General features: G+C 47.7%; 1 protein-coding gene across 7 annotated transcripts in view; it reads right to left on the reverse strand.

The window, feature by feature from the left end:
- ATP2B4 (ATPase plasma membrane Ca2+ transporting 4) overlaps positions 1 to 27,782 on the reverse strand; it is a 97,967-nt gene that overhangs the window by 53,882 nt on the left and 16,303 nt on the right. Inside the window, exon 1 of one of the 7 annotated variants that reach the window (XM_041773325.1) lies at positions 20,318 to 20,441. The exons of 5 other annotated variants lie outside the window; for them this stretch is intronic. The gene's annotated coding sequence lies outside the window, so the exon portion shown is untranslated. Of the gene's footprint in view, positions 1 to 12,586; positions 12,606 to 20,317; positions 20,442 to 27,782 lie in introns of those variants that run through there. One more of the 7 variants, XM_041773326.1, reaches the window with a different exon arrangement.

A 27,782-nucleotide genomic window follows, 5' to 3' on the forward strand; every position in this document is an offset into this window, starting at 1 on the left:
TGAAATCCTTTAGTATGACCTTTGCCTCTAACTGGGGTGAAGAGGTCAGAAGAGGAGGCTGGACCAGAGTGATCTGGAGGCTGGCCTGTCAGTCTGCCACCCATGTCCCGGAACCCTGCACCCATACCCAGCACCCCGTATCTGACACACACATTAGAGACCAGGAGGAAAGCCTGGTAGATGATGTCCAAATCTTCTGGGACCCCTGAGAATACTCAGTCGCCAGCTGTAGGGGAATCCTGCAACCTGCTGCGGTGGTCAGCAGGTCAGGTACTGCATTCAGATCTTGGAGCTAAGCCCCACACCTCTGAAAAGTTTCATTCTGTCCAAGAAGGGAGAATAAAGTGCTCTGGCAATTGGAGATATAGGGTGGAGCCTTTTTACATAAAGGGGACAGAAGGGCCTCTGAGGAGAAGGAAGAGAGTTTGAAGCATATGACTCTTCAAGTTCTTGGGGTGTCAGGGGTAAGATGGTTATTGGTTCGGGTCGAGCCCAGGGTCATGGCAAGGTCAGCGGACAGTAGTGTTAGCTGGTGTGTGAGTGAGCACCAGATGGTCTCAGATCAGCAGTTCTCCCCTCAGAGAGGCCTGTGCTCCCCCTCTGACTAGGGCGAGTGACAGAGCCATGCACAGGTGAGGATATAAAGGGCTGGAGGTGGCCAGGCTCATTCCTGCCCTGTCCTGAGCTTTAGAGAGCAGCTCCTATGAGTCATGTGGGACCCACTGCCACGCATCAGCCACTTATTTTATTTGTTTGTTTATTTATTTGAGACAGAGCGGGGGATGGGCAGGAGAGAGAATCCCAAGCGGACTCCACTCTCCATGCGCAGCCTGATGGGGCCTTGACCCCATGACCCTGAGACCGTGACCAGAGCCAAAATCAAGATTCAGACGCCTAACCGACCAAGCCACCCAGATGTCCCCACATCATTTCAATGTGAAGGGACTAAAAATAAACTGTGAAGGGGCTCTTTCTGACTGTAGCACCAGAACAAACATGGGGGCCCAGCCTTGGTTAAACAGTCCCCAGTGACTTGAGTTCAGTTACCAGGAGGTGGCAAGAAGCTCGGGATAGTCCTTCTCCAATACATCGATGACACCCTCCCTTCTAGAAAGTGAACAAAGAAGCACAAGAACCCTCAGATAAGGGCTTGCCTCTTTTACTAGTTACTTTTCCAAAAATCCCATGTGGTCAAAATTCCTGCTGACTCCCATCAATCCTATTCCTGGCAGGTTCCAGGGGACAGAGTTGGTTACACTCCTCTCTCCCATAGTGACACCCTCTGCCTCCTCCTTTTACCAGAGATTTACTGATTGAGTGATTGGTTTTTAAAGGTTTTATTTATCCATGAGAGACACAGAGAGAGGCAGAGACACAGGCAGAGGGAGAAGCAGGCTCCCTGCAGGGAGCCTGATGCAAGACTCGATCCCAGGACCGGAGCCTGATGCAAGACTCGATCCCAGAACCGCAGGATCACACCCTGAGCCAAAGGCAGATGGTCAACCATTAAGCCACCCAGGTGTCCCTTACCAGAGATTTTTAGAGCGACTCTGACTTACAGGGGGTTAAGCAACCAGGGTTGTTGCTATTGTTTTTTAAATATCATACTGCCTTTCTTTCTTTTCCCTTTTTTCTGCCTTTCTGTTTTAGTTGTCGCCTAGTAGCCTGGGGAGCAGAGGTCCAGCAGGAATATGAGGAGTGCATTAAAGTCCTTTCATCCTGACTGGCACAGGGGCAGAGGTGGTACCGCAGACTATCCCCACCAGTTCAGCTTCCTGCCTGAGCCTGGAAGCATTGGGAAGGGCCATAGCAGTCAGAAGCCCCATCTTGACCCTTAAGTAGAAACTCCTTAACCTTTTAAGAGGATGTTGAAAACTATGCTGATAGAGTGCTAAAGTAGAAATCAGATTTGACTTTTTTCTCTTCCCATCCACTGTAATATATGCCCCTTGAAGGCAAAGGTCTGCCCTCATCTTGTTCATTGTTGTATCCCCGAGTGTCTGAAGGTAGCCTGCACACAGCGGGCATCAGGCTACTTTGTTGTTGTTGTTGTTGAATACCTGGTAGCAGATGCAGAACCAGGTTTACCATCTTTCCAGGCATCCTTCAGGCAAGTCACATGCCTTCCTTAGGGCTCAGTTCCTCCCACCTTTGCCTGGGGGAGAAATCAGCCCTACCTCTTCACACCATCCTAAGAAAGTGCTAAAGGACCAGAATGAGAGATAGAAATAGTGCTTGGAAATCTGGGATGAAGGATGCCCAGCGTCCAGTAAGTCTTGAGTGATGGGAGAAGGCTTACTTTGATCTTAAATTAAAAAAAAAATTTTTTTTATTTATTTATGATAGTCACAGAGAGAGAGAGAAAGAGAGAGAGGCAGAGACATAGGCAGAGGGAGAAGCAGGCTCCATGCACCGGGAGCCCGACGTGGGATTCGATCCCGGGTCTCCGGATCGTGCCCTGGGCCAAAGGCAGGCGCTAAACCGCTGCGCCACCCAGGGTTCCCCTTACTTTGATCTTAATGAACTTTTGGGATCTAGCCCTTTAAGCAGGGCAAGCTCCATGTGCCCCTCCATCCTTCCTTGCCAGAGGGAACTCCCAACACCCACCCCCCCCACACACACACAAAAGGAAAATCCCAAGGCAGCTTCATTAGCAATAACCACCCGCTAGGTTATAACCATTGGCAATGCCACTAGGCGAGGCAGCCTTACATTTCTAGAAAAGAAGGACAGTCTGAGTCAGAATTCCTTACTTTGAACCCCTCCCCTCAAGATACCAAAGAAGAGTGATTTTTTTCACTCACGTAGGCAACCAATGAGAAAGGGACACTTAAGATTAAAACTGATGGGGCATGTGGACAAGAATGAGATTTGTCTGCTTCAGGTTGCTTTAGAGACAGAGAAGGTCAAGCACCAAGCTGCTGGCACAGAGTCAAAGTGGGCAGTGTTAGCTGGGGCCCTGGCTTAAGGTGTGATCTCTATGGAAGTTCTTCTGGAATTCGCAGGCATTGCAGGCACCCATACTTCTCTCGGAGCTCTTAGAATGTGAGCTCTCTGCAACTGCGGAGGCTGCCTAGCCCCTATCCTTATTAGGCAACTGGCAACGAGTAATCTGTAGGAGCTCACACAGCCTCAGCCTCAGCCTCAGCCTCAGACACAACTGCTCAAGACGCCTGGGAGGTACCACCTCTTGTCAGGTCAGGATTAGTCATTCAGCTCGGGGCATTCTGGGTAAGGTATGTTCTCACTCCCAGTTTCTAGCATTTTGTCAGCGTAAAGGATGATAGGACAGAAGAGCAAACCCTCCCACTGCTTCCTTCAGGGGCAAGGAATTGTATTACTTTACATGATCACTGAATCATTGCAATGTTTTTCTTCCTAAAGTCCTGCAACATCTGTTTTGCAATTTGGAATGACCTGTGAAAACACTGTCACATATCAGTTCTAGGTAGGACTGCTGGGAATCCCCCACCTCACAGATGAAGACACTGCAGTCTGACGAGGTAAGAAATGATCTAGTCTTTGGCAAGTCAGCGCCCTTGGCTGTCTGGTGTTCTTTTCGTTCCCCCTTACTCTTCCCCTTGAGCCTGGACCTCCTCATTTTTTGACAAACATCTAAGAGATCCGTTAAAATGCAGCATCTCTGGAGTACAGAAAATACCCCTTTCCACTTAGAGAAAATGCTGACTCTTCCTCTTGCTCTTTCTCTTTCAGAATCAACTACAGTACATCACAGGGGCTGAAACACACCCCCTCCCGATCCAATACACACCTGAGAAGCAAACCACCCCACACTTCACAGTAACTCGGTCCGCAGTGAGGCTTGCTAGCAAGTTCTGACACAGCTGCCAGAGACAAGAACCTCATGCCCTAAGCCACCAAACCATAAACAATAGTGAGACACTCTGTTTCCTCCAATTTTGTCCAAGGAATCCCTTACTCTTGGAAACTTTCCCGAGTGCTAAGGAAGAGATCCATCCCCAGACTACGAGGAGAAAGGGTAGCTCCTGTGTAGGGGACAGAGGAGGGTCTTTTGATAATCTGAGAGGAACCCACCCTCTGAATCGCCCCTGCCAAAGGCTGCTATTGAATCTGGCACGATGCATGGGAAATGAAGTATGAATGGAAACAGGAGAAGGGAAGCAGGAGGGGCCAGGGGTTAGGGAACCAGGCTGGCTCAGCACTGCAGCCAGACCTGCCTGGAATAATAAGGGCTATACTCAACTCTGGCCTCCAGGCTGCAAGCAGGGCTGCCGCTCAGTAGAGCAGAGTCTGGTGCCCCTGGCTTGTCCTCTTTATCAGGCAAGAGCCTCCGCTCAGAGGTGAGTTGGAACACTCAGAGATGCTTTGGTTGTAATGCCAACATCATGGGTCACTGTCATGCAGGACTGAGAGGTGGAGGGAGGAAGACTGTGAAGGGGCTGGGGGAGCAGGCCAGTTGCACCACAGAAGGCACCAAACTGAAAAATGAAACCTACAGTGGAGGGGAGGGGGCTGCTTTCTTTTCTCTGATCCCAAGGTTCCCTCCCCCAAGTGAGGCTCTGTTTTTGTCCCTATTTGCAGCAACAGGGAAGGGATGAGGTGGGGGGTTGGAAGGGAAGGAAAAAATATTAGTTGAGCGCACACAATGAGCCAGATACCATCATAGGCACTTTGTGTGGAAATGAGAGAGAAATCACACACAAAGGCACATGCGTGTGTGCTATACAGTGCCTGGCACGTGGCTGATACGTAGTGGTTGCTCCACACGCAATGGCTCTTACCATCATTACATACATTGTTTCACTGAATCCTTACCAACAGCCCAGTAGGGAGGGCACCGCCTTTTTATAGCAGGAAAACAGAGCTTCAGAGAGCCAGGATTCACGCCCTAGTCTGAATCCAAGCCACCCTGTTTCAAGGACAAGGACAATCCTGTGACAAAAAGGAAAAAGGCTTTATTTCCTAAAGCCTGATGAGAAGGTCCACGCAAACTTTTCTGTCCCTTGTCCAAGAACCAGCCCTAAAGGCTCTGAAACAGGTCAGGGAAACACCTTCTCAGTGGTGATTTGAGACAGAGCCTGCTCCAGATTCTCTCTCTCTCCTGTCTCCAGAAGAGGCATTTCTTGTTCCATCACCTACAGTTTCCGAAGGTTTACTTCTCCTTTCAGGCACTCCCATGCTTCTGAGAGGGCCATGCCCTGTCAAAAAAATCTAATAAGCACTTGAACATGGCATGAAAAATATGTCTGCCTGGAGTGAAACATCCCTGGCCCTACTCTCTGGAGGTCTAAACCCCACACAGAGGTTTATCTGCTCCCTCCTCATTACAGGCCTCTTATTTCCATGACCCAGATCCTAGCCCACTCTTGCCAGTTCTTGCCACTCAGGTCTGGCAGCCATCCTCATCACGGTGCTGGGCTCTTCCTTTCCTCCCCGTGCCTGCCCTGCCTGGTTGCTCCTCCAATGCCCACTGGTTTGCAGAAGCAGGCCTGAGCACACACAGTCTACTAAGTATCTACTGAGTCTACTGAGTTCTCAGTCTATTGAGGCCCTTTGGAGGCATATGGGAAGAAATTTAGAGACAGAGTACGTTGGCTAAAGTTTATGTGGTGGGCATCACCCATCATCATCCCCCAAAGCCATGCCCATGACAGGAAGCCAAGTGGGGGCTAGGGCACCAAAACCAGGCCTCCACGTTGACCACAGGATGGCATGATGTGACCTGTGGTCCTGCTCTAGGTCCTGGAACCTGGTGCTAATTTGCAGCCAGCTCCTAGGACCTGGGTTCTAGAGGATACTCCCTTCCTGAAGACAGAACATCACTTCCCAGTTAGGAGGTAGTATACATGAGATTCTCTTGCTTACTCTTCTCCTCCCCATCTGCCATGCTGAGTGATTCTTCAATTCCACAGCAGAAATGTAGTGCCAGAATCAAAGCATCTTTCTGGAGAAAATGTGTCACCCTCCAACCCTGAGCCTCAGGGATCCAGAATTCTCCCTTCTTCTCCAGAGTCACTTTGTACTTCTAAGTTAAAACTAAGTCTCTGCACACCCTGGACTCATTACCTACTCTCGGGTGCACCTCCCCAAAAAAAATGATCATGCAAGTTCAGAAGGGGGCACATGTAAGGACGTTCACTGGGACGTTACTGGTGGTGAAGGCAACCTGGGATTTTCGTCCAGTGAGAGGCAGAATACGTGCACTAGATAATAGGGGATATTATGCAAGAGTTAGAAACCCAGATCAGATGTACACACAACAACACTAGTGATCTTAGAAATATTACTGGGGTGGAGCGGAGTGCTTTAATAGCTCTTACACAAAAACACATGATCTAAAGTGATGCTAGACATTTTAAGGGATGTATTTAAACAAAGAGATATATGTGAGCCCATTAGAATGTTGCTCCTGGGCAGAGAAGGGGATAGATGTGGGATAGGGGGTAACAGTGAGCACACAAATTGGTTTGCATGGGCCATGAACTAATGGTATGGTAGGCTCCCTGCTCTGTACCTGAGATCCACACAAAGAAAAGCAAAACATACCATGATCCTGAAAACTTGCAGTCCTATAGGGGTTGTATTGTCTAAAATATGCTATGGTAATGATGACCAAACTTATCTGTTTGGGCCTGATGCCTTCGGGGGCAGGAGAATGTAGGGCCCATCGAGAGCACAAACTTTCTCTACACAGTGATACCAAGAATCGATCCAAGGTTGGTAGCCTGTTCCTAATCATCTGGCTTGCTGAGATTCAGCTCATGTCAAAGGCCCCAGGAACCATCGAGATGAAGACAGGAAGCTTCAGGGCATGGGTTGGGATGCTAAAGCTGAATGTGCCTGAGAGTGCAGTGTCTGGCTCTATCCTAAAATAGCATCAATACATCAAGATGAGAAAGGGCAGTCCCTCAGACTCAGAGACATGGGGAATGTACCCTCTTCCACATAATCTGAATCATACTGGCCTGGTCACCTCTGTGGCCTCCTGTGACCCAATGGGTGTGGGGGAGCATTCACAGCAAGCTGTAGATTTAAAAAATGTGGAGGATGGAACCATAACACTGACCACTTCCTTCAGTTGATTAAAGAGGCCAGGAGCCAATTTCAGGTGGGAGTGACAGTGCCATGCAGAAGGTCTGTTGTTTAATGAAAGGGGTGCTGGCAGCCTCCCACCTGCTCATGGTGAATGCTCAGGATGTGGGTTTGCAAGGGTCTCTGCTTCTCACACCCAAGTAGGGAGCAGCTCCCCAGAACTGGGACAGGACACAGACCTTGGGTAGTAACACGCAAAAGTCCAGTACATATACTTTCTTGGACAACATACATTGCCTTTCTTGGGGCTGCTTTCTGTGGTTTTGCCACATTTTGGTTCCAAGAGAACAAAGGGGCTTTTTAGCAGCTGGATTGGATCTTGTGTTATTTTTAGAAACAAATTTCAGCGGAGTCATGCCAGGCTGGTGGAGAGGGAGAGGAGGGTCAATCTCCCTTGGGTACTGGAGCAGGATCTGGTAGCTCCTCGGTGTCAGGTTCTGGTGGAGCCCTCGGAGGGGAGTGGGGAGACCCCTGACCTCGGACTAAGGAGGCCACAGCTCATCCACCAGAAGGGAGTGTTGCCGGCAGCTATTCTGCCACCAGAGCTGAGCAGGAGGGAGTAATATTCCTGTATGACCCAGACAGCAGCCAGGGCACTGCACATGGACGTCAGGCCTGAATGACAGTCCCATCACCCCGCTCTACTTCATGGCAGTCTCCCCTATACAGAGCACAGAGAACCCCCCTATGCCTCCCCAGCCCTTCCCTCAACCCACCCATCTCCTGCAAGTTCCAGGCAGATAAGCAAGGGCTCTACCCCTGAGAGGATGGCGTGCATTAGGAAAGGGGACCGAGGGCACTCGGTCACCCCATCAGCCCAGTTTTGCCCCATCAGCCTGATTAACATGTCACCCCATCAGCCCAGTTTTGCCCTTCCTGTTCACTAACTGTACAGACAGCAGCCACTATGCCAGCCCTGGGCTTTAGAAAGTGGACAAGCCATTGTCCCCTGCATTTGCAGCCTGCCTCGGAGCAGTGGTTTACAAGCTCAGGTAAGCATCAGCATCCCTGCGGGGGTGGATACCGCCTATGGCTGGGCCCTGCTGCTGCCCCCAGAGTTTCTGATTTGGGGGTGTGAGGGCAGGCCTGGGAATATGTGTTTCTAACAAGGGTGCTGCCATGGCTGGTCTGGGACCCACACCTTGAAGACCCCACAGAGGTTAGGAAGCGTCTCCACAACCACATCCCGAGCACCTCCCGCAACACCAGCTTAATGTACTCTGTGGGCGTTGAACAGGGGCCCAGTTCGGGCAGTGTTCTTGGATCTAGGCTGATAGCAGAGGGGCACAGGAGGATCTTGTCACAAATCTCCTCCTGCTTTTCCTTCTCCCAGGGTGGTGACCTCTGCTCCCATTCACCATTCATCTCAGGGTACCCCCTCTTCCTGGAGGCACCCACAATCCTCCCTAGGAAAGCCTCTCTCCTGTGAGTCCTCGAGAAAATGGACTTAAGAGGACCTCCCGGAACTTGCAAACGGGAGCCAAGTTTTATTTGGAAAGTTGAAACAAGCTACCCCTGAGCTTCAGAACACCCTGACCTCTCCTAGGTTCAGGGGAAGCTGAGCACCCTCTGCACCCGTTTCCTGCAGCCCACAGCAGGAGATAGGAGACAGAGGGCTCCTAACGCAGGTGATGGGAAATGTGCAAACCCAAGACACTCACCACCCGCTTTGGGCTCTCCCAATGTTCCTGCCCTGGCCCATCTGGACCTCTGGCAGCCTCCCCCGCCAACCCCCCAACCCTCGCACCCCCTTGGGGGGTCCTGCCTGCTGCTCCAGGCCCAGGCCATGGCCAGTGCAGCTGGGGGAGAAGCAGCTGTTTTCCTGTCGGGGTGACAGGCTGCTATAAACACCCGCTCCAGGTTGCTATGGCAAAGCAAGTGTGTAGCCGGGCTACAGTGGAGCTATTTATGTGCCTGTAATGGCAGAGTGGTCTGTTTTTTATTATTTTACTTATAAAGCTTTCCTTCCCCAACCCCCTAATACAGCTTAAAAAAAAAAAAAAAGCCACCGCAACTTCCTCAGGAACAAAAAGAGTATAGCTGGGAAACAGAGCTTAGGACTTGAGCCAGGAATGAGAAAGCTGAAGTGAAGAGTATGATACGTTCATCTCGAGCAGGGGCGGTGTGGCTTCTCGCTTATACAGGCCTGTGCCTTGGCTCCTAAAGGAGCAAGGCCAAACTCTGTCCTCTCACCTCTGCACCACATATAATATTAAAAGGAGACAAAGCCACTTTGTCTCCTTTTTGTTAAAGGTGGGCGCCAGCCAGCAGCATTCCTGCCCTCTTGCCATCAGCCCCCACTGGCTGCCAGTGTCATCAGGGTGAAGACACCAAGGATCCCACCAGAAGTCATGGAAAAGGAGCCCCAAAACATCCCCCTGGCTGGAGGTCTGCAGGGTATGACTCTAGAGGTGTCTTTGTGGGGACCCGTGCTTCCCCACTTATACAGAGAACTTTCATCGAATTCTCAGCCCTCAGGGAGCTCTGGGGTGAATGGGTACCCTGCACAGGATGGGAAGTCGTAGTCAGGATACCAAGGACCCCTAGCTGGTACCAAGGAGTTGGCACTCAAAGCTCAGATGCTGAAAGATAATCAGAAGTGAGGTTGATTCCTTCTCAGACACACACGTCTTCAAGGCACCAGCACATGGAAAAGGTTTCTGGGAGAGGAGGTGGGGAGTGATCAGAGAGTAGCCACTGGCTGGGGTCACTGTGGCCTTCTGCTTCCTCCACTCGTCCAACCCAAAATGAAGTGAAAAATAAGAAAAAAGAAATGGGCAGTGGGTGATAGGGCAGCTCAAGAAGGGCCAGAGAGAGGAAGGAATTAGCCCATGTAGTAAACACACACACACACACACACACACACACACACACCCCTAAGCCAAATATGTGTACCAACTTTGACAAACATGCTACTGGCTGCCCATCACTAAATGACATCCAAGTAAGAGAGAGTCACCTTCCAGAAACAGCTGGAGGGAATACAAAAGATGCTCCAGGATTTTATCTCCCTCTTTTTCCACCTTATTCCAGATTCTTTTGGATTTGGTATATCCTTAGGAGGAGGGATCAGAAAGACCCCACTGCTGATGGGTATGTTAATCAGATAAAATCAAGTTAGGGGAGTATTAAAAAGAGCAAACCCAACGAACTGTTCCAGTTCCTTCCATCTCAGATTCTAACTGAATGTTTTCCGATGCCGCCGTAACTGTGGAAAGATACTAAGGGAAACCACCCAATGAGATGGGAAGAGGGCAGGAGAAGGGGGAAGCTGCTGCTTTTCCATCAGGAAAGCACCCCTGGCTGCCCCAGGACAGCCCTGGTTAGCTGACAAAGGCTTGCTGGGAAAGTCAAAACTTGGGACAGAAATCTGTCTTGGCAGTACCTTGGGGTCAAAAGAGCAGAGTGGTTGTGGTTTCTAAGCCTGTCAAACCAACTGTCATCAGCATCCCACTGTGCCTGTAGGATAAGAAGGGAGGACGGGAGAAGAGGAAAAAGTCCGGTATGGGGCACTGTCCTGGACAGCTGAGAGTGAGTAGGCTGATGGCAAGGCTGGTGTCCCAGGCACTGGTGTTTCTATTCCTAAGTCTCAGGATATTAACTCAAACTAAGTGGCCATTATTGAGAGAGACATAAAAAGACAAAGAGAAGCAGACATGTCTCAGGACCTCCAAGGTAGATGAAGCTTCCAAAAATCATGGGGGGCTAGAAAGAACATCTATTCACAAAAGCCCAGATCCATGGTGATAGACACAGAGCCCATTGTTGAAGACACAAATGGCAGGCAAAGAAGTAACTCAGCCTCAGCTGGCCATTGTTGATGAAAGAGGAGAGAAAGTGGAGAGTGCTGCGTCCTCTTCTTCCAGGTGAGCAGAAAGCTGTCTTACCTCTCTATCCCAGCCCCTGGGCCAGTGCCTGACCTAACATGGACTTAATAAGTGAACCAGGCTACTCTGCTCCAGTATGCTTCCATTTCCTTCCAAGGAAAGAAGAAGCATGGATGTCCCAGAAGGAGACTCAATCTCCAGAGAGAATCAGTGACCTGGAAGTCCTAAGAAACACTTCTTCACCACTTGCTCCATATCCCCCTCCTCTCTCTTGGGGTCCTGGAAGACTGACTGGATTGGTGCATCTCTCTTGTTCCCCTGGTCACAGTCCCAGGGCTCTTCTGGTGCAGGCAGAGGGAGACCAGCTATCATTGCAGAAACTGCTCGCTCACTAGGGAGAGGCAAAGGTAAAAAATTTAAGCTCTCCCAACACCCATTCAATTCTAAACTCCCACACACAGTATTTTAAACACCACTGCAGTACCTCCAAAGAAAAGCCTGGGAGAACTATGGTGATGGTGATGGTAGTGGGGACGCCTGTAGGAAGTGGCAAAAAAGGATTCTTTCGGGATTATTTCTGAAGCACTGTGCTGCCAGAAATCATAGAAAAAAATACCCAGCACCAAACTCTTTGGATCTCATTTTTTCCTCCCTATACCTCATTTCCAAGCTTCTCACTTTATTTTTTTATATGTGTGTATATCACTTTTCCCATCTCTCCCTCTCTCCTGGTCTACCAGACTCCTTCCTTTCTTCTCTCCCTCCCTCCCAGCTCCCCCCACCCCATCTATCTCGGTCTCAAAATCTCTCATTCTTTTTCCCACATATTCTGCAACAGCATGATTGGATGGAATTCCATTCTCCTTATGTGGTAGTTTCTGGAACCGATCAACCCGGTCCAGTGCATATTGGCTCAAGCAGTGGCATGCTGAGAAGCAGTTGGGCACTTGTGGGGCTGTCACAGTAAGCACCAACACAGAGCCAATCCATGCCTCTGGGGTCATGGGCAATGGACCAAGGGCACACAGAATGAACTCTCTGAGTCTATCTGCATCCTCCCACAGCCTCTGCAGCTTGCCTGGCTAAACGAACTATGTAGCATCCAACTGTGCTTGAAATATAGGCAAATGGCCAACATGGAGGCCCCAGAAGTGAGGAGCCCTAACGAGATGGGAGAAAAGAAAGGGTATGACTATTCAGTGGATTAAAAGCTAAAGTTAGGTTTAGCATGCTCGGCCACATTCCCAGTCTGGCATAAATAAGAAGACAGCCTGATGGAGGAAGGGGCTGGGAGCTGGACAGACAGAAAGGCACCTAAGTCCACAATCTGACTCTGGCTCCTCTCAAAGCACCCACAGAAGTGGAAAAGTCAAGAACCCAACACAATCAGCTAGTGCTATCCAACCACAAGCTACAAGATAGCTCCATTCTCCCACTTCACTTTCATTTGGAGTGTAGAACACATGCGTAGGGAACAGACTTATGGAGGCTGGATCCAGCTCCCTGGCGACACGGCTGCCTTCTTCCCAACCACTTTGTGAGGATTCGAGGACTCACAGAGGGACCGTGACCCACCAGAGCCAGACCTCTGCTGGCATCTTACAGTATCTGCCCAACGTTTGCTTCTGTAAAAGCTTACAGGAGCAACACCCCCCACCCCCCCCCGCCGCCCCAGGCTCACACACTCTGGCCAGCTGCTCCAAATCAGTAAGCTCTCCATCACCAGAGAACAATCCTCCTCGGCAGGCCAGCTGGGGGAAGTGGGGGAGTGCTCTCCCTTCAGGGTCTCAGCCCTGAACCCTCCCTGTGTGAGCAGCCAAGTCCCAGGAGAAGCTGAGGACACATCAGCGGCTCTCCCTGCCCCCTCCTCCTGTAGGCAGCCCGAGAAAGAGGACTCCTCGGAGGGGGAAGTCCCGGGGCAGCGAGGCCTGGAAACTTTGCCGTCTAAGGCTGTGGAATTCTTCTACTGGGCTCCTGCAGTTAATCACTGTGGCTCCCTGGATTCCTGATTTGGGCTTTAAAAGGTAGCACCAGAGCAAGAAGGACAAACATGTTGAGGAGATGAAAAAGAAAAAGAAAAAAAAAAACAGTTGGTAGAAGCTAACAGATAACCACCTCCAACACCAGTCTTCTGAGTAGCTGAGGAAGCGTGAGGAGGGGGGAGAAGAAACGTGCAGGAGCAAAATTAAGTATAGACCACGTTTCAGAATGCTCTTCAGGGTTCCCGGATAGTGTTGCCTGTCTTTATACTCCAGACTCTACAGAACACCTCACTCCCATTGCTAACCTGCTTGTGAGAAGGGGTTGGGTTGTCTGAAATGTTCTCCTCTCAGCACATCTGAAAGATCAGTGGCTCTTGTCCCCTTTTGGAAGAAAGAGCCCAGAGAGCTCACAGCTGTTAGTGTGAGGCTTTGGGACATTAACTTCCAAGATGGTAGAAGTGGCCTCTTAGGCCAGGTTTCCATGGTTTCTTAGAGAACAAACAGAGGTTTGGCTCTGAAGAGGGGTAGGAGGGTGAACTGCCTTTTCTTCCTATGGGAATAGTTTCAAGAGCCAAGACAAGAGGGGGATATGGTAAAATGCTGAGGAGGTCACAGAAAATTCTAGGAGAAAGAAAATGGACAGTCTTGACAATTCCCATTCTTTCTGGGGAGGCTGGGGTGGAAGGCCCCCTTAACAGGATATTAAGGCAATTCTCAGGGGCTGAGATAAACCTAGGAAGTATAGGAAGACAAGCAACTTCTCTCTCTAAAGTGCCCAGCCAACCTCGAAGAATGGAGCAGAAGTTGAGCTGCTTTGGGAAAGGCAAGGACCTCCAAAGATTCTGAGTTTTGCTCGCAAGGAGGGCCGGGAGCCAACCATCCCCAGAAGTGATGTATGGAGGTGCTGATCCCCAGAACTGAAGCCCATCCTATCAGCAGCCATCCTTAATGCCAACAACAGCACCCTACCTTCCCAGGCCCCCCAGGCAGGACTCTTTCACTCTTTTTCCAAAGGAGCCAGATGGGGCAGCACATGGTCAAGCGCCAAAATGCTACCATGTCCTCCTAGCAGGGGCTGCCCGTGAAGCAGGGCCACCTGGCCAAGGAATTTCCTTGCAAACTTCCGGAAGCCATCTGCATTGCACGAGAACCCCTTAGATGCCTCCTCCAGAGCTGGTGCCTGCTTGGCTCCTCCTGGGGACATGGTAAGGAGCTGCTTGGTGACTGCCACACCCAGAAGCAGTGATCATGGCACCTCTGTAGGTTAAGTACCACGTGTGCTCTGCCACCTTCTCAAAGCAGAGTGGGGCCGGGGGTTGACCGACTACAAACTAGGAGGCAGGCTAGACCTAATCCCAATTTCATCACTGGCAGTTGCACTTGCCAGTAAGTTCCTGGCCTTTTCAGGGAGCAGAACCTCTGCTTTTCCTACCAACTGTATCAGACATCTCATAGAATTCCAGAATCACAGTCATGAAGGGAACTTTAAGGAAAATAGAATACAAACCCCCTCACTTGATAGCAAAGCACAGATGAGTCAAGCACGGTGCTAGGCATTGGGACAAAAAGGCTACGCAATCGACAATAGAAAAGTAGAATACAGGCAGAGGCCAAGGAGGCCAAGAAATCTGTTATCAGATGTCAAATGAAGGGTGGAGATCTCTCCCTTACCTGTTCCCCTGCGTGTGTCCAACACCCCCAGGCTCTGCCCCGCAGGCTGTCTTGCAGCCATCAAGCTGCTTCCAGGAAGAGTTCACTCACAGTATGGACTTTCCCTGGTGGGCTCAGGCCCACACCAGGAGCAAAGGGAGGCTTTCTTAGGGCTTTCCAGCTGTGCAGAGTGCACTCTGAACATGGATACCAGGTAAGGAGATGGCTGGGAGTGAAACAGCGTAAGTTTTGCCAGATAGGTCATACACCTAGAGGCTGTACCCATCTGAAGGGGGCATCTTTTGAACATCTTTATAAATGTGCCTTAGGCTAGTAGCTGCACTTAGCTGTCAACCTGGAACATGGCCTTGGATCCCTAGGCCCTAAGAAATATCTAAGGAAGAAAACCAGAAGTGAATCCAGTTTGACCAGGGGATGCACCAGAGGAGTTGAGGTACCACAGCTGCCAGCCCCATGGCCCCAGTCCCTCCCGGAGCTCTGCCTGCAGGCCAGAGCTGCCCTCTCAGCTCATGGGCTCTCCCATAACAGCTCTTCCCAAGCAGCCTTTCCCTCCGAGGCCCCTCCTCCAAATCCATTTTTCCTGGGCCTTAGAATTCTCAGCTGAAAGCCAAGGATAATGAGAATAGCCCAACTCTGATGAAAGCTAAGAGGATTGCCACTACTTTTATGTACAAAGGCCCACGGACTTTGCATTAAGAAGCTATTGAGCCACGGAAGCCAACCCAGGAGGCTTGCTTCTCGCTCAGAGTCTCCCAGTGCCTCCGGCTCCCTCATTCCTATGATTCCCAGTCCTGGGTCTGGGTCTTGGGCTCTATGTACCAGGAATACATTGGTCCTCCCCACTCATGGACTTCTCCAGAATCTCCAACTTTTGCAGCTCCTTCTGGGGAATGGTCTGCCTGAGGTTCCTTGTTACGTGGTGTCAGCAAGACTGAGCAGAAAGGCAGAAAAGTTCATGACAGTCAAAGAAGCTCGTGGTAAGAACTCACATCCGGGTAACGCCTCACTGTTTCAAAGCACTCTGTGTGATCTTTGGGACAGCCTTTTAAGGTAGACAGGACTGATGATATTATACTTTCTACCAATTTTATAACACATGGTCTTAAAGGGGATGTGACTCAGTGAGGGCCATGCAAGAGCCAGAAAGAAGCTAAGACATACTACATGCTGCACAGTCCTATACAGCAGGCAAAGGTAGAGGAATCAGAACCGGAAAGCAGCCTCTAGTTAACCATCAGGTAATGTGAGGCCCCACCCAGGACACTGGAGCTGGGGGATTCCTGTCCTGATGAACTCAGAGGCTTAATATAGGTTCTTCTACTTCCTCCCAGAGGTACCTGTGAGACACACTGAAGGTATGCATGATGCCAGTGTGTGTCATCCTCTTAGCCTGTGGACACCTTGGGGGTATAGACTGAGGTCCAGACAGAGGCAGCACAGCTGGTGGTGCACCAAAGGAGTAGAAAAGGGGGACAACAGAAAGGAGAACAGAAGAGGGTAAGGAAGCTTCAGGGAAAGGAAGGAAGGGGGCCTTCCTAAAGGGAACTAGCAGACCTCGAAGTCTCATTAAATAAGACAGGACATGCCTGTGTTAAGGGGCACCCAGGTGGCTCAGTCAGTTAAGTACCTGCCTTCAGCTCAGGTCATGATCTCAGGGTCCTGGGATGGAGCCGTGCATCAGGCTCCCTGCTCAGCAGGCGGGGCGGGGGGGTCTGCTTCTCCCTCTCCCTCCACTTACACTTTCTCTCTCTCTCTATCTCTCAAATACAGTCTTAAAACAAACAAACAAATAAGCAGAGGAAGCCCCAGAGTTATAGTACAGGGCCTACAGAAATCCTGAGGTGCATCAAGCCAAGCAGGACACCAGAAATGACAGATTGATGAGGGGAAGAAATACACAAGTACTCAAAAATATAAGCGTAGAACACACAAAAACTGCTCTACAAACAGACCTTTTGCCTACAATCCCAAGAGCAGAGCACGCCTGGGGTAACAGCAGTTTCTGTCCCCAGGAAAGCAGGCCAAAGCAAAGTCTTAGCCCCAATTAATCCCTGCTCTCCTCTCCAGCTAGCACATCCAGGTTCAGGGGATGTCACTCACATTATCTGTTGAGAAGACAGACCTTGGGAAGGGTGAAGCCCCAGAAGAGGCTCCAGACCAGAGCTTACAAACAGCACACTGCACTGCACCCTCCCCCCACTCACCACCACCTCCTCAGTTTCCTGCTTCCAGGAGACTGTTCTCTCCATATTACTGCAAACTATGATATACATGAGGAGGTTTGATTCAAGACAGCGTCCATCAACAGATGGATGGATACACCGAATGTGGTCTATCCAGACAGTGAAATATTATTCAGCCTTAAAAGGGAAGGAAATTCTGACACCTGCCACAGCATGGATGAATCTTGAGGATATTATGTTCAGAGAAAGAAGCCAGACCCTAAAGGACAAATATTGTAGGATTCCATTTAGATGAAGTGCCTACTCTAGGCCCAAATTCAGAAGTAGGAAGTAGAGTAGAGGGTTGCCAGAGGCTGGGGAAAGAAAGTGGGGTGCTATTTTTTTTTTAAAAAGGAGAGTAGGGAGGGGCAAAGGGAGATGGAGAGAGAGAGAGAGAGAGAATCTTAAGCAGGCTCCACACTTAGTCTCAGCCCAATCTCATGACCCTGAGATCATGACCTGAGCCTAAATCAAGTCGGACACTTAACTGACTGAGCCACCCAGGCACCCTGGGATGCTACATTCAACACGTGCAGAATTTCTGTTTGGGATGATGACAAAGTTCTGGGAATGGATGGTGGTGATGGTTGCACAACAGTGTGAATGTAATTAATACCACTTAATTGTTCACCTAAAAATGGTTAAAAGGTTAAATTTTATGTTCTATTTTACCACAGTAAAATCACACACACACACACACACACACACACAAAAGATAGGAAAGCAAATGAAACAGTGCTGGTGTAGGCAGGTGAGAAAGGCAGAAGGGAGGAGCAGAATGAAGTTCACTGTGGAGTCTGGTTGCGGCTGCCACCAGGAGCTCAGGCCCATCTTGGTAATGGAGGTGGAGCCCCAGTGGCACAGAGGTCAGTTATCCCAGACAGTGGCCTCTGACACATCCGGAGTCAGGAGCCCATGGACGGCCTGGCCCAACACAACAGGTGACCTGGCAAGGCCAAGTGGTAAGGCCAAAGGGAGGGTAATAGACTGGGCTCTCTGGACACCATGCTCTATGTGTATGTGTGTGTGTGTGTAGGAGGGCAGTACAGGCCGTGGTGGAAGGGCACTGAGGGTGATGGACCGTTCTCTTTTCAAACAGAAGGGAATACGCTGGCTTTCACCTACTCTCCCGAAACCACACTATCACTGGCTCAGAGCACATAGGCATCTGTGGAGAGCAGGTATATCTAAGGCCTTCCTGACTCACAAGAGAAACACAGGGTCTTCCTCTTTTTGAGGGCCTCGTATATTATTTTGTTTGATCCTCCCCACAAACTTGGGAAATGGATAATACTGCCCCCATTTTACAGAGAGGAAAACTGGCTAAGCACCTTGTCTAGGGCCACATAGTATTCTGCCACAATATCGCCTTGCTTTCCAGATACGAGGGCTCATTTTCTCTTTGTCTCTTAGGGTACAGGGATCAAGAGCACAGGCTCTGCAAGCAGACAGACCCAAAACCCAGTTCCACTGTCATTACCTGTTTGACCTTGAGAAAGTTAGTTATTGTCTCTGTTTATCAGTTTGGGTAGTGATAAACTAGGGATCATCATACTAACCCCATTTAAAATGTTTCGCAAGATTTTGAGATAATTAAATAATCCACATAAAAGGCACACAGTGCTGCCCCATAGTAAGCACTCAAACATAATTCTTGTGGTTATTATGGAATGCTATCAATCAGCCCATTTCACCTCGTGGGTGTAGAGCCATGAGGGGCCTGCTCAGCAGTCTAAAAAGTGAGTGTGGAAATAACACAGTATTTCCCTGGCATTAGGAACATTATGGTTGGAAGGGACTTAAAGTCATTTAGACTAATCTCTTGTCCAGTGTTAGAAACCATTCTCCTTGGGGCGCCTGGGTGGATCAGTGGTTGAGTGTCTGCCTTTGGCTCAGGTTGTGATCCTGGGGTCCTGGGATCAAGTGCCATGTTGGGCTCCTCGAGAGGGAACCTGCTTCTCCCTCTGCCTGGGTCTCTGCCTCTCTCTCTGTTGTTCATGAATAAATAAATAAAATCTTAAATTTAAAAAAAGAAACCATTCTCCTCTTACTGCTCCCTATGAGCCTACTCATTAGCTCCTACTTTCCCTTATATTAAATTGGGGCCTAATTTGTGATCTCCAGCACTCCAGGGATTGGTATGCATTCTTCGAGTCTTATAACCTCTTTTGTGATAGCTTCTATTATCTCCTCTCAACAATTGAAGAAACTGAGGCCTAAAATCCTACAGTTAACTAGCAGTCAAGCTGGGCCATGAACTTGGGTCTACCGGATTCTGAAGCTCATATTCTCAGCTATCACATGATACTGCAGCATTAGAGAAGAGAGGAAAAATCTCCTACATAGTAGAGGGGAAAGTAGCTATGGTTGAATTCCAAATCTACCATTTAGCAAGCATCTAGCATTTAATGAGCATTATTTGGTGTCAAGTATTCTATGACCATTTTTACAGATAAGAAGACTGAGGGGCAGGGCACCTGGGTGGCTCAGTCTGTTAAGTGTCGGTCTCTTGATTTCGGCTCAGGTCACAATCTCAGAGTTGTGATTGAGCCCAGCACGAAGCCCCACAAAGAGCCCTATGTCGGGCTCCACACTCAGTGGAGCTCTCCCACTGTGTGTGTACATGCACATTTGCTCTCTCTTTCTCCAAAATAAATAAATACATCTTTAAAAAAAAAGACTGAGGGGCATTTTTATGTTCAATACCACAAAGTTCCTAAGTAGGGAAGGTGAGTTTCATATTCATGTTGATGTCTTTCCTTTCAGAATGCTGTTTCTCAGGAAACAGTTTGCTCATCTTTTTTTTTTTTTTTTAAGATTTTATTTATTTCTTCATGAGAGACACACACAGAGAGAGGCAGAGACATAGGCAGAGAGAGAAGCAGGCTCCATGCAGAGAGCCCAACGTGGGACTCGATCCTGGGACTCCAGGATCATGCCCTGGGCCGAAGACAGGTGCTAAACCGCTGAGCCACCCAGGGATCCCACAGTTTGCTCATCTTTATATAGTATCAACACTCACTTCTTTTTCATTCATTCTTTAACAAATGAGTTTCTTTTTTTTTTTTTTTTAAACAAATGAGTTTCTACTGAGTTCCAGACTTTGTTTTGAGCACAAAGATGCAGTGATAATGGAAACTATAATTTTTATGCCTTCTTTTTGCATGGTACTCATACGCATATCACATGAAATTATGAATGTTAACAAATCAAAATGACTCCATGGTAGCTACTCAATAAGTGGCAATAGTTATTATTTTTTCTAGATCACAATCTTAAATATCTTTTAATGGCCACATTTTCTATGGTCTTCATTCATGTTTCCTTTTCTTTTTTCCCATTTTCTTAGTTTGAAGTTACATTATTCCTAGTTTTTTAGTGTTAGCCTAGAAATACTAACATGTATATATATATATACATATATGTATATATATATTTTTTTAACATGTATATTTAACTTAAAAATTCTCAATAACCAATATCTTTAACCTCTTCCCAAACAACACATGGACCTTAGATCACCTGAACTCCAATTACTCACCTTTCAATTTATACACCAAGGCCTTTATTTGCCCTCATTCTTGGAAGACTGTCATTGATGGTAGAATCCTGCATTAGCAGTTATCTTCTCAGTGCTTTGCAGATATTATTCCAATTGTCTTCTGGCTCTTAATGGTTGAGGTTGAGAAATTAGTTGTCAGTCTAAATGTCATTCCCTGGAAAGCAATTTACCTTCTAGGGTTACTCTTAAAATAATTTATCCTTGGTGTTCTGTAGTTTCATTTTGATGTGTCTAGGGGTGAATTTTATTTATTCTTATTGGGATTCATTAGGTATAATGATTGTACTTCAATGATTCTTGACCACTGCTTCTTCAAATCTTGTCATATTCCTATTTTCTCCATTATTTCCTCCTGGAACATTAATTAAAGGTGTACTGAGATCTTTTTATTCTGTTCCAAGCATAGGCAAACTATAACACAGGGTCCAAATCTGGCCTGCAGCCTGTTTTTGTAAAGGAAGTTTAATTAGCATCTAGCCATACCCATTCATTTACATATTGACTATGGGCTGCTTCCACACTACAACAGCAGAGCTGAGTAGTTATTACAGAGACCATATGGGCTTCAAAGCCTAAAATATTTACTCCTTGGATCTTTACAGAAAAAGTTTGTCAACATGTACTCTATTTTCCTGCCTTTATACCTCTTCCACATATTTCATCTTCTTTTCCATCATCTATATAATTCCTTCAGAAATATCTTCCAATTCACTAGCTTTACCATCAGCTGTAATATATTATTTTTAAAACTATTCATTGAATTTAAGTTTCTTCTACTTCTACTATTTTTTCATTTCTATTAGTTCCCTTGGATATCTGCCTGGTCAGTTGAGTTTCTTGTCCATCATTCTTTCAGTACCCTCTTATTTCTTATAACATATTTTTAAAGATTTATTTATTTATATTAGAGAGAGAGTGTGTGTGTGCATGAGCATGGGGGGAGGGGAAGAGGGAGACAGAGAATCCAAGCAGAGATCAGTGCAAAGCCCAACATGTGGCTTGATCTCAGGACCCTCTATCATGACCTGAGCCAAAACCAAGAGTCAGACACTCAACTGGCTGAGCCACTCAGGAGCTCCTCTGATAACATATTTTAAAAATATTTTTTTTTCACTTTATGTTTTTAAAGATTTTATTTTTAAGTAGTCTCTACTCCCAATGGGCTCCAACTCACAACCCCAAGATCAAGAGTCACACACTTCACCAACTGAGGCAGCAAGGTGCTCCTATTTTCTATACCTAATAACTCTAATATCTGCAATTTCTGTGGGTCTGATCTATGCAGTGTTATTTATGTTGCTCAGCTTCATTGGTAATCAAAGAACTGCAAATCAAGACCACTAAGAGACATTATTTACACCACTCATTTGGCAAAAATTTAAAAATCTGATGATATCAAGTACTTGAGAGGACATGGAATAATAGTAGCTCTTATACTTCACTGGTAGGGGCAGAACTACTACAAACATATCAGGAAACAACCTGCTATTATCTTGTAAGGTTGAATATTCATATACCAAGACCTAGCAATTCCCTTCTGAGATCTATACTCAGGAGAGACTTGCACACATGTACCAGAAGATATAAATAGGAATGTTGCTGCAGTACTGTTTATAACAGTGAAACAGGGTGATACCTTCACCCATAGAATATTATATAGCAGTGAAAATGAATGAACTTCAGTCACATTCAACAGGGATAAGTCTTAGTATAACAACACTGAATGAAAATAAACAAGCCCCAGAAGACTGTATACAACATATACTTTTTTTTTTTACAACATATACTTTTAATAAAGAATATAAAGCAAAACTAAGTACTATATTTGCTTAGGCATACATACATTTATCAAGAGAATGGTAAACACAAAATTCAGGATATTGGTCGGAATGGGTGACAAGGTGGGGTCATGGGATATTAAGGGCACATAGGTGGATGCATAGATCTTATTTTTGGCCTAGGTGATGGGTTCAGGTATCTTCGTTAGGTTATTAAAATACATAAATAACCTATATAAATAAGTAGTGAAGAGAGATATGCATAAACCAGTGAAGAAAATCTATCATAAATATTCAATTTCGTATGCCTGAGAAATAAAGCAAGCTAGAGATGAGAAGAAAAATAGGTTTCCACTATATCTGTCTGCAACATTTTTTAATCTTCACAATCAAAGATAGCCATGGATCTACCAAAACTTAGTAAGACTGTTTTAGATGAGAACTTCTATTGTCAGTTTCATGGTCTAAAAATGTCCTTGAACAAGGTAGTCAGTATTGGACCATATGAGCCTAATATGAAAGTAACAATCAACTTAGATATTCTAATTCTGGGGGTGGGGTGCAGGTGGGGATAAGGGTGGTGGGGTGGAGATGGGAGTAAAGGGAAACAGGGCACAGGGGCTGAGAGCCAGAAGGGAGCACACAGAAGGAAGGTGGGAGAGAGAAGGCCACAGTGACCTGGTCACCAGCTTTGGGTTGGGAGAGGTGAAAGAGAGGTATCATTTCATAAAGGAGGGAGACTCAGGGAATTAGCAAATGGGGGCCCAGGCCCATGAGGGCTTCTCCTCTTGGATGCAAAGTGAAACAGTCTGGGGAGAGTGCCAACCCCTTCCCACTGAGACTTCTTGGGTCCTACAGCTGGTGCCAACCCCACCCAGCCAGGGTGCTCTGGGCCCAGGTCTCTGGAGGGGGACCAGCTGCCCAGCCTCCCACCACAACCCATTCGGCCTCCCATGCAGTGGCCTCGTCCTGGTGAGCAGACAGGCAGAGCCCCACACCTGTAAGCCCTGTGGCTCCTTCCAGCCCTGACATGATAGGATTCTAGGACTTCTAGGCCCTGTGCGCCCTGCGGTGCCCCCCCTCCCCCGCCCTTGCCCGGGGCTGGGCAGTTCTGACGCGTTGGCCAGCTCCGTGTTGGCCAGCTCTGCTGCAGCCCGGCTCTGCCGGCCTGGGAGCAGCTGGGGTACTAACGCTTCAGCCCTTTCCAAGTCTGGCTGGACACCAAAGCCCCCCAAGAAGGTGGGCGGCTCCACCCTGGCCAGCTAGCGATGGCTCAGAGGAGCAGTGACTCACTGTGCCCCGCTCCCTCCCCCAGGACCCAGTCTTCCTCGTGCCACACCCTGGGGAGGAATCCCCACCCTTCAGCCTTGGGGACACCGTGGGGAAGCCAGCCAGTTCTCACCCCACCCTTCTCTTCACCTGGCCTGCCTCACACCCCAAGAGCAACGCCCTGTGGTTTCAGTGGCTCAGCCGACTGCTCAGCAGGGTTTCTTCTGGAGAGCCCCGTGCTGAGCAGCCCTGGCAGCCCTGGCCTCTGGGAACAGGGCCCGGCTCCACACTTTGCCCTGCAGGGCAGGCTCCCTAAATGTTGATCAATGCTTGCATGATGTCCGAGGGCAGGGACGAAAACTGAGGTGATTCACAGATGTCAGCATGAAAGGCACTGTTTATATCCCGCTGGAAGGGAAGGGCGAGGTAAAATCCCAGATGCTCTGACACAGGCTATTACAGTATATACATAGTGAATGTCTCAGTCCTCACTCTGTGGTGCTAATATGACAGGGAGGTAAACTGGAGGGTACCCCACTGTGCCTATGGGGAACCTGAGCCCTAGAACAGAGCCTGGCCTGGTCAGAGCACAAGCAGGAAACCTCTTGCTTTCCGTGGCCTTAGTTCTCTTGTAAAATTGAGGGGCTGTAGTTGTGGCTCCTTCCAGCGCTGACATGGTAGGATTCTAGGACTTCTAAGTCTTAATCAATTACTGGCTCAGCTCAGCATCCTCACAAACACCTCTGAGCACTAAAGATGTACTTTCACATAGGGAGAGTGCTTTTAACTTCTCAAACACTTCTATGCAGATTCCATACTCTCCCCCTGGTTATTGTAAGGATCCTTTGTGATTAGGAACAAATAACAAATGAGGAAACTGACCTCAGAGATTAAGGAGTTTGCTCAAGGTCATGCTGTTAGCTAGTGGCATGGTCAAGAGTAGAATTCAATCAAGAGGCTCTTTTTAATGCCTTGAGAGTCCCAGATTTTCCACCTACCTTGAGCAATGCGGTCACACTGGCTGGTGTGACTCTCATCTACAGCCATAGAGAAAATCAACTGAATGCATGGAAGAGGGCTCAAATTTTACACTTGATCTTAGCCAAAAGGCTGAGAAGCGATGAGGGCTCAAATTTTATATAAGAGGAAGAAATGGCCTTCCAAACCTCAGAGGAGTCAGGCAAATGAGGAGGGGTTTCCCTCATCCAAGAATCTTCATAAATAATAATCTGCACATTTATAGGCACTCTACAGTATACAAAGTACTCCCATATTCATTATCCCTTGTGATTCTTGTAATAACCCTATAAGGTATTTAGGACTCTATTAACTGATACTTTGAATAGAATGAAAAGGCTACAGTTTAGCAGTTAAGTGACATGTACAATGATAGCACCCTGCTTTCTTCCTGTGTTGCTGTAGAAGGTTCTAGAACAACAAATCATGAAGATTCTTCTTACATTCAAAACGGAAACCCAAAGCATCTCTCTCCATTTTTCTCATCTATCTCCCTAAGATGGCCTAGGAAGGAGAAATGTGCAGGGATGGAAACTCACTGTGTGCCAGGAGACAGACCATGGGCAGAGACAGTAACAGTCTTCCCTAGAGTCACACAGTGAGGTGGTACGAGCTCATGCATGAACCCAAAACCTCCTATCTCAGCCCTGGAGCCTGCGCCGAACACGTGCCAACATTCTTTGGATAAGACTGTATCTGTCACCAGGGGTCTGTCACTCTTGAATTTATAACAGGCAGTTGGTACAAACTTCAAGAGGCTAGCAATTCAGGTTGTCATTCCAAATGTGTGTCGAGTTACCTACTGCAAGCATCAACTCTGTCCTGTTATATAAGCTAGATATGGTCTTTGCCCCCCAGCCCTGTATTTGCTCATTATCTTATAGCTGGTGACAGCCTCCTGTTCTTCCTCTGCCCCTCCCTGCTCTATTCTTGGATGATTTATTTTTTAAAAGTTTGTTTTCTTTAAAAATATAGTTGCAGATAAAATCTACCCAGCCTCTTTCACACATACACATTTAAGAGAAGACAGCAGGAAAGCCTCATGGTTCTTTCCAACCAGAGGCCAGTGTGAGAGCACAAAGTCACCAGGCAGAGCCAGTCTCTCTGCCGTTAGTGAGTAATTCCACTCACAGGTTTATAGGGGCTTGATTTAGAGTGTTCTGTGTCTTCTTCCAGAACTCCTGGCCTGTGTAGAAGCCACTTTGCATTTGTAACTCTCACTTCAAACATAAGTTGGCCAGTACCTTCGTGAGGGATCCAGACACATATGAGGGAGGGAACTTCTCAAAAGCAATTCAAGAGTTGCCAGCTTTCTCTGATCCTTCTCTGATCTCTTCAGCCCAGGTTCAGACTTCTGCGCCCCACCCAGGCTGGCTCTAGACTGTCCACTCTCAAGGAAAAGGCTGCAGGGATCCGTATCTTTATTTCTCTTCTAAAATCACACCAACCCTTTGCTTCTGGTTGCCTGCTCTTTTTAGATTCCTTGGACCCTATTTGAGACTGAGTTGTGGCCAATTCCTCATAATGTAGGAAAATACTCGTGATACAGATAGGATTGTGTAGGAAAAGATTAGAACCCAAACCACAGTATTTGGGGGTGGCTGGCTGGCTCAGTTGATGGAGCATGTGACTCTTGACCTTGGGGTTGTGGGTTCAAGCTCTCGAGTTGGGTGTAGAGATTGCTTAAAGATAAAGTCTTAAAAAAAACTTCAATATCTAATACGTTTCCAATTTTTCAAAATCTATATATTCACAAATGTATAGATAGAAAAGAATACTAGGGGGGCACCTGGGTGGCTTAGCGGTTGAGCATCTGCCTTTGGCTCAGGTCATGATCCTGGGGTCTTGGGATCGAGACCCACATGGGGCTTCCTGAGGGGAGCCTGCTTCTCCCTCTGCCTGTGTCTCTGCCCCTCTCTCTGTGGCTCTCATGAATAAATAAATAAAATCTTTAAAAAAGAAAAGAATACTGGGATCCCTGGGTGGCTCAGCGGTTTAGCACCTGCCTTTGGCCCAGGGCGCCATCCTGGAGACCCAGGATCGAATCCCACGTTGAGCCCCTGGTGCATGGAGCCTGCTTCTCCCTCTGCCTCTGTCTCTGCCTCTCTCTCTCTCTCTCTCTCTGACTATTATAAATAAATAAAATTTAAAAAAAAAAAAAAAAGAAAAGAATACTAGAGAGTACACCAAAATGCTAACAGTTATCTCTGGACTTAGGGACTTCTTATTTTTTCCTTTATGCTCTTCTGAATTTTCCAAACTGTCTAGAATGATCTTGTGTGGAAGCAGTACAGAGCTCAGATTCTGGAATTTGAGAGGCATGGTTTGAATTCCACATTCCCCACTTAGTAGATGTGGGACCTTGGATAAAATATTTTATCTCTCTGGGCCTTAGTTTTTTTCTCTGGGAAAAAGGAGAATAGAAACAACACCTTCCTCCCAGGATTGTTCTGAGGAGGAATGGAGGTCATGCAGTTTAAACATTTGGTGTTGTGCCTGAAACATTGTAAGCACTCAGTAAATGTTAGCAATTTTTATGCAATCCTTTTATTTGGGGGTGGGGTGGGATCTGTAAAAACATAAAGAACCACTTTGCTCAATATCCACCATTTGGACTAAAGGACACTGGAAAAAGAAAGCCTGTCTGAACATGTAGTGTCTCTGAAAATGACTGGGACAAGCGTTAATTGTCATGTAAACTGGAGTTTAGACATGTCATGTCCATAGGAAAGGTGTTGAATGAGGCATGATGACTGTGACTAATGCCTGGTTAGGGAAAGGAAATACAGACGGCTATTTTTTTAAGGACAAAACACACACACACACACACACACACTCACAAGATTAGAACAGACCCCAGAATAATTGACCAAACTAAAAGTAACAAGCTAAAGAAACGCATACAAACCAGAAAGCGTGAAGAAAATATTTGGTGAGTGGGTAAGTAGGGGATGCTCTCTCTAGTTAAGGTAACAGGCACCATTGCCTGGGGCTTGGGCAGGGTGACTAAGGATCCAACTGGGAAACAGCTTTGCCTTAAACTGGGGCACAAGTTAGCTCCCAGTTAGACAAGGTACTTTGGGATTGGGACCATGGACTGGGCCAGCCCCGGAGCTCTGGGGTGTAGCTGTTCATAGCAACGGTGCAGGAGACCAGCTGAGCTGGTGAGCAGGAGAATGTGCGCTCCACTCATCCAAATAGAGCTGTGATCCGGGATTGTCTCACGTGGCTTTTGAGCAGTTGGCCTTCTAATGCCCTGTCCTGCTTTGTGCCAAAGACACTTGTGGAGGTTGGACAACAGAAAGGAGCAAAAAAGGAATTACCACCATTGTGAAAATTCTGTAAGGGGCCCCAGACCTCCTCCCACCTTGAAGTGGTGG

This window comes from Vulpes lagopus, chromosome 11 (assembly GCF_018345385.1).
Source record: "Vulpes lagopus strain Blue_001 chromosome 11, ASM1834538v1, whole genome shotgun sequence".
Taxonomy (NCBI): Eukaryota; Metazoa; Chordata; class Mammalia; order Carnivora; family Canidae; genus Vulpes; species Vulpes lagopus.